Source organism: Salmo trutta, chromosome 7, assembly GCF_901001165.1.
Source record: "Salmo trutta chromosome 7, fSalTru1.1, whole genome shotgun sequence".
In the NCBI taxonomy this organism is placed as follows: Eukaryota; Metazoa; Chordata; class Actinopteri; order Salmoniformes; family Salmonidae; genus Salmo; species Salmo trutta.
This window is the reverse complement of record NC_042963.1, coordinates 13607593-13615852: the sequence shown is the minus strand read 5'-3', so window position 1 is coordinate 13615852 and position 8260 is coordinate 13607593.

Genomic DNA, 8260 nt, shown 5'->3' with positions numbered 1-8260 from the left:
ATTGTGCGATAAATCTCCTGGTAGGGGTTGCACTTCCCAGGAGTCACGTGTATCCCCTGTCACAGGCGGAGACGGCGGCTATGGAAACATATGTCTCCGAATCCCTGCGTCAGGGATACATTTGGTCCTCCACTTCACCCGCCTCCTCGAGTTTATTTTTTGTGAAGAAGAAGGAGGGAGGTCTGCGCCCATATATTGACTATCGAGCCCTAAACCAGATCACTGTGAAGTACAGCTACCCGCTACCTCTCATAGCCACAGCGATTGAGTCAATGCATGGGGCACGCTTCTTCACCAAACTAGATCTCAGGAGCGCTTACAACCTGGTGCGTATCCGGGAGGGAGACGAGTGGAAGACAGCATTCAGTACAACCTCAGGGCATTATGAGTACCTCGTCATGCCGTACGGGTTGATGAATGCTCCATCAGTCTTCCAAGCCTTTGTATTCAAGATTTTCAGGGACTTGCACGGGCAGGGTGTAGTGGTGTATATTGATGACATTCTGATATACTCCTCTGCACGCGCCGAGCATGTGTCCCTGGTGCGCAGGGTGCTTGGTCGACTGTTGGAGCATGACCTGTACGTCAAGGCTGAGAAATGCCTGTTCTTCCAGCAGTCCATCTCCTTCCTAGGGTACCGCATTTCCACCTCAGGGGTGGAGATGGAGAGTGACCGCATTTCAGCCGTGCGTAATTGGCCGACTTCCACCACGGTAAAGAAGGTGCAGTGGTTTCTAGGGTTTGCCAATTACTACCGGAGGTTTATTCGGGGTTTTGGTCAGGTAGCAGCTCCCAGTACCTCACTGCTGAAGGGGGGCCTGGTACGTTTGCAGTGGTCGGCTGAGGCGGACAGGGCTTTTGGTCACCTGATGGCTCTGTTTACCTTGGCTCCCGTGCTGGCCCATCCGGATCCCTCTTTGGCGTTCACAGTGGAGGTGGACGCGTCCGAGGCTGGGATAGGAGCCGTGCTCTCTCAGCGCTCGGGTACGCCACCGAAGCGCCGCTCCTGTGCCTTCTTCTCGAGGAAGCTCAGCCCGGCGGAGCGAAACTATGATGTGGGGGACTGGGAGCTGTTGGCTGTCGTCAAGGCTTTAAAGGCGTGGAGACATTGGCTTGAGGGGGCTAAACACCCTTTTCTCATCTGGACTGAGTACATCCGGGCAGCGAGGAGACTGAATCCTCGCCAGGCAAGGTGGGCCATGTTTTTCACCCGTTTTGTTTTCACCCTTTCATACAGAAAAGGTTCCCAGAATGTCAAGGCAGACGCACTGTCCCGGCTGTATGACACAGAGGAGCGGCCCATGGATCCCACCCCCATACTCCCGGCCTCCTGCCTGGTGGCGCCGGTAGTATGGGAGCTGGACGCGGACATTGAGAAGGCGTTACATGCAGAGCCCGCTCCCCTCCAGTGTCCCGCTGGGCATCTGTATGTTCCGTCTGCTGTCCGTGACCGGCTGATCTATTGGATTCACACATCACCCTCCTCTGGTCATCCAGGTATCGGTCGGACAGTGCGCTGTTTGAGCGGGAAGTACTGGTGGCCCACCTTGACTAAGGACGTGAGGGTTTATGTTTCCTCTTGCTCGGTGTGCGCCCAGTGTAAGGCTCCTAGGCACCTGCCCAGAGGTAAGTTACACCCCTTACCCGTTCCTTGGCCCGCCATGGTCTCACCTGTCGAGACCATGGCCACTACTTTTTTAAAACCATGTCTATCTTTATTTCCCAAACACAATTCAACACAATCACAAACACTTTTTTGCATTTTAATAATTTTAAGTATCTTTGATCACTGGCTTAAACGCCTAACAAACACGTTGTAGTTTTTTAACACTTTTAACATAGGGCCTGTTGTTAACTCATATCCCAGCGATAATGCCTTGCAACTTGCCATTGGCGCAATCATTGGCTCAACTTACCTCATGGTTATTAGCTCAGCTTACCCCTAGGCAAGCATTTTGCTATATTAGCCCACACAGCTACAAGGATGCACTTTCATGCTAGGTTTAGGGCAACATATTTAAGTGTATAGAGACCCCAACTGATGTATAGACCAATCTTAAAAGTATCTACTTAGGTTTAGAAACAAGTATCATGAAACTTCTAACACAATACATTTATTTGACTTGGTGAAAATCTGTTTTTTGGACCTAACTTACCACTTTTTACATGTGGTTTCTTCCTTTACAGACTCCCTGAAATGAATATTTGGTCGAATTATGATTCTTTTATATGGTTTCCTAGAAACAAGTGTTGCTCAATTTACCCCTTTGGCTCCTCTTACCCCACTCTCCCCGCCAAGCCCAATCTAGTCAGGAATGTCTTACGGGTGCATTCAGATGCTGTTGGCCAGTAAACAGGGCCTCTTAAACATCTGTGCAGTGTAGATAGACAACAGACTGCTGACAGACAGGGATTGGAGGGAGCTGAGAGCTAAAGAAGTGCCATACTCATGGATGTGATCAGGTGTGATGACCTGCAGATGACTGCTAGAGAGGAGGACCACACTGATACAACCAGATGTTCTACAGCTACAGATCTGAGAAGTTTCAACAGATTGCAGTCAGAGGAATTACTTGTACAGCAGGAAATGGGGTGGGATGGGGAGTGCAATGGTCACAATGGAGAATAGAGCAGTAAGATGCTCAACTACTGTATTATTATGCTGTATTATTTTGTTGTTGAAGATAAATACTAATCTTGCCTAGCTGATCTTTCGATTACCGAGAATTATGATGACACAGGGTGTGGTGGTGTGTGTCACGTCATTTCACGATGATTGTGCAAAAAAAAGTGGATGTGGCAATCATTCCTGTCAGTCAAATTACGTTGCAACATAATGCTATTAGACAGTAGTAGTAGTAGCAGTAGTCGCTGTCAACATGTCCCAGATAGGAAATTGATCTATAGCGTAGTTTTAACATTTTTTTAACATAAGGAAGAAAATGTAAAGAATATTGAGATGTTGAATACATAAATACATGAACAAGCAGGATTCAAATGAAATGATATGATGAGAAGAAACATCCAGTAAGCGTTTAATATTAGTCATAACGAAACTGAGACACCATTAAATAAATTACCTCACATCTGGCATATGCACAGAGGGAAATATCACACTAAATAGCCACTCTCTCTCCCCTAAAAACCACTGCCAATCTGTTTTGTGGAATTTCTTGAAACTGCAACAAAACACAGTTGAGCTTTCCTTTGATTAATCAAGCAGCCCATAACTCCAGCTGATGCGGGCTATCACCGAGGCAGCACGTCAGAGGATACTAGAGCTTTCTCTCACACAGCTGCTGAACTCAGAGGGAGGTTTTTCTTTTCTCCATGCAGGTCTCTTGCTTCTTCATGTCCCTAGGAGCCTCAGAGGGCCTGAACCGTGGCTCAGTGGGGCTCAGAAGAGACGGCTGCTGTAGTGAGGAAGGAGCATGTTCTCAAATACACAGCATGATGAGGAAAGCAGTCCTCTCTCCTCTTGTCAGGCCCTTTGTCAGGACCAGCCATGCAAAGACTTAGAGATATGACCAACGGACACAGGGACTCCAATATCTACTCTGTTATGTGTTGGCAGCAATGTGTATATAGACTTTTTAATGTAATGTTAACATGAGAAGGTACGTCAAACATAAAGGTAGTGCTTGCAGAAAAACCCTTGTATTTTTCTTGGCTATTGTATGACAATGCGTGGTGTGACATAACACCATGCCCTCTCCAAGCCATGTCCTCTCCCCTCCTCTCCTCTGCGGCCCTACTCGGCCTCTGTCTCCACAGTAGCCCTTAGCTGCAGCTGTACTCCATGCCTCACGTACTGCTCTGGCTGGCCAAACCCCACCGCACCACTGAAGTCCTTCCAGTTCCAGCCAGGAATCTCAGCCTGTCTGGGGGAAAAGTCCCCAATACTGTGACCTACATAAGCAATGGACAGCCTCTCTGTCCTCTGGCCTCTTTACATAACATGTGTGCACCACCCCAGACTTCCTTTCCTCGTCCTTCTCCTCCTGATCCTCAGCAGCTGCTGCTGCTGTTGGCTTACTTGGCCAGTCTTGGGTGGGGTTGTTGCGGACGGCCGGCTTGCCCTGGCTTGGACATGAAGCAGAGCAGCGTAGACTAGAGGGATCTTGAGATCTAGTTGTTGTTGGCTGTTGAACTTACTTACCCTGGTCACTGGTCAGTGGATAGGTCAAAACAACCACACCAGACATATGGTCCAAGGGAAATCTCAGAGGGCAAAGGTCACCGATGGTCAAACTAACCCTGTAACCTCTTGGTGATTCCTCTCCCAGGGGTGATGTAGCAACTATCTATACCAACCACAGCAGAGGTCAGAGGTCGTGCACTGTATTGTCTCTTCTTTTAAATGGTTACATTCAAAGACAATATCTGGTGCTCTACAGAAGGGGGCTAGGGTGAGGTAGGCCTCTGGAAGTTGCAGTGGGTCAAAGGCCAGGGTCCCCAAGGACAGTACTTACTGCTGTCTGCTTGACGACACAGTACTACTTTGAACGGTATATGCCATTTTTATTCCACTGTAAGTGATTTTTTTAAATAAATGAAATTGTACTGCACTGGCTTTGTATGACATTTATATATTTTGATGGAGCCCTTTGCAAAAAAGTGGGTGAGGGGATTTTGAATGGGAATTTGAATTATGCTTGAACACTAACTGACAGTTAGCCACAGGAGCCACAGTAGCAACAACAACAACTGTCTTGAACCCAACTATTGCCCTTCGCTATTTAGGGACTCTCGATGGAGTGGCTAGCATCAGCTGCTGCTGACACTGTTTATGTCCCTCTCTGACACACACATATGCACACACATATACACACGCATGAACACACGCACGCACGCACGCACGCACGCACGCACGCACGCACGCACGCACGCACGCACGCACGCACGCACGCACGCACGCACGCACGCACGCACGCACACACACACACACACACACACACACACACACACACACACACACACACACACACACACACACACACACACACACACACACACACACATATACATATCTCAACCCCCCGCACACACACAGACACACACCTGTTCACCGGTATCTGCTTGCTGCGTTGTTGGGCCTGCATGGGGCCATCAGGCTTCTGCAAGGCCCCTCAGGGTGCCCAGTCTTAAATACCATATTCCAGGTCTCCAATGTTCTCAGTCCAGCCTAATAAGCATAAGGAGATCTCACCTACAGTCTAAGGTTAGTGAAGACTACATGACTACACAGGAAAGACAATTAGAAAGGAATGCATGGGAATTAAATGAAACCTCTACTGGGAGTGGTTCATCTCCACAGTATATTTCACGTGATAACCCATCGAGATATACAGTACCAGTCAAAAGTTTGGACACACCAACTTATTCAAGGATTATTCTTTATTTGTACTATTTTCTACATTGAAGAATAATAGTGAAGACATCAAAACTATGAAAGAACACATATGGAACCATGTAGAAACCAAAAAAGTGTTATTATTTTATTATTATTTTATATTTGAGATTCTTCAAAGTAGCCACCCTTTTCCTTGATGACAGCTTTGCACACTCTTGGCATTCTCTCAACCAGCTTCATCAGGTAGTCACCTGGAATGCATTTCAATTAACAGGTGTGCCTTGTTAAAAGATAATTTGTGGAATTTCTTTCCTTCTTAATGTGTTTGAGCCAATCAGTTGTGTTGTCACAAGGTAGGGGTGGTATACAGAAGATAGCCCTATTTGATAAAAGACCATGTCCATATTATGGCAAGAACAGCTCAAATAAGCAAAACGACATGAAGGTCAGTCAATACGGAAAATTTTAAGAACTTTGAAAGTTTCTTCAAGTGCAGTCCTAAAAACCATCAAGCGCTATGATAAAACTGGCTGTCATGAGGACCTCCACAGGAAAGGAAGACCCAGAGTTACCGCTGCTGCAGAGGATAAGTTCATTAGAGTTACTAGCCTCAGCACAAAAAAAATTATAATTGCAGCACAAATAAATGCTTCACAGAGTTAAAGTAATACACACATCAACATCAACTGTTCAGAGGTGACTGCCTGAATCAGGCCTTCATGGTCGAATTGCTTCAAAGAAACACTACTAAAGGTCACCAATAAGAAGAAGATGCTTGCTTCGGCCAAGAAACACGGTGGTAATCTGTCCTCTGGTCTGATAAGTCCAAATTTGAGATGTTTGGTTCCAACCACTGCGTCTTTGTGAGATGCAGAGCAGGTGAACGGATGATCTCCGCATGTGTGGTTCCCACCGTGAAGCATGGAGGAGGAGGTTAGATGGTGTGGGGTGCTTTGCTGGTGACACTGTCTGTGATTTATTTAGAATTCAAGGCACACTTAACCAGCATGGATATAACAGCATTCTGCTGTGCTACACCATCCCATCTGGTTTGCTCTTAGTGGGACTGTCATTTGTTTTTCAACAGGACAATGACCCAACACATCTCCAGGCTGTGTAAGGGCTATTTGACCAAGAAGGAGAGTGATGGAGTGCTGCATCAGATTACCTGGCCACCACAATCACCCGACCTCAAACCAATTGAGATGGTTTGGAATGAGTTGGATGGCAGAGTGAAGGAAAATCAGCCAACAAGTGCTCAGCATATGTGGGAACTACTTCAAGAATGTTGGAAAAGCATTCCAGGTTAAGCTGGTTGAGAGAATGCCAAGACTGTGCAAAGCTGTCATTAAGGCAAAGGGTGACTACTTTGAAGAATCTAAAATGTTAAATAGATTTTGATTTGTTTAACACTTTTTTTGGTTACTACATGATTCCATATGTGTTATTTCATAGTTTTGATGTCTTCACTATTATTCTACAATGTAAAAATTAAGAAAAACCCTTGAATGAGTAGGTGTGTCCAAACCTTTGACTGGTTCTGTTTATATATAACTTTCTCAGATGCCGTAACATGCTATCGTGAACACAAGTTATGAGGGTACAGGCTCCTACGTCCCACGCAGAGCTACATTATATTCCACTTTCTTGCTGGCTCTCTCATGATGCTCAGACACACCGAGCATCTCTAGATGCTCAGTTTGCCTGCCGATAGTACTTAGCACCTCTGAACAGAGTGTCGGCAGTCAATCTCTTTTGTGCTTACACAGCAAAGACCTTGAAGTCGTCAGCCACTGAGCCTTGTTAAACTACTCCAAACCAGAAGGTGGCAGTAGCGTTGTTTGGCAATGCATGTCCGTATGTGTTGCTTTATGGTATAGTCAATGTTAGGGCTAATGTTGCTATTGTTGTAGAAAGCCCTTGATACTAGCCAGATGGCCACAGCTAGGTAACTAGCTACAAGATAACAAAGAAACAATTTAATTCACTCTCCATAATCACATACAGCCCATATATACATTTTTAGTTAGCTGGCTAACGTGGTTAAATGGTTAGCTAAATGGTTAGCATGATTCGCTAGCTAGCTGTTGTGCTAGCTAGGTAAAGTGAAGACACTGCATTGACTCTCGGCTGCCAGCTGCAGGCAGCTGCTTCATGGAAACGAATCCATTGTGATTTAATTATAATGTTACTAGCTACAGTGGCCAGATAGCTAGCTTGGTAAAGCATTTAGTGTTGTGTGCATTGTGCTGCTCCTAATACCCCATTTATTTCATATGAAGTGTCTAGCTAGCTAACTAATAAGCTAGTGGATATTATCAAACCTAACAAATAAATCCTTCTTCAAGAACAAAACTCTTTCCTATAGAAAATAAAATGTATTTTTGCAGCTTTATTGTTTTAGTTAAAAAAATTCTGATGAAAAGGGGGTGGATTACAATGGGAAAAGGTGCCCTATTTTTTTCATTTTTCTTATCAATCCTGTCGGCTCCCCCACATGGAGGTTCGTGCTCTCTGATTGGCTCAAAGTCAAGTTGTCGGCCACTGCCGAGCATTGCGATTCTACAAGTAGAGACGTCAGATGAAGGAACGGCCTCCTACTGTGAAGGAACGGCCTCAGTGAAGGAATGGCCTCCTACTGTGATAAGTACCTATCGGCAGTCTATCGGCAGTCAGATTCTCTGTGTGTTCCATGCTTTAGCTTGTGATCCTGCTCTTGTGTTCTTCTGACACCAAAACCTCGTTTGAAGTGGGGAGTCGGAGATGAAAGTGGAGTAGCAGGGACAAGGAAGAGCTGAGCTGGCTCAGTAAACAGCAGCTAGACCAGGGGGAGACCAGGGGGCAGGGGCTATCAAGGTCCTCCACCACTGACATAAACCAGGGGCGGACAATGGCAGTATAACACCT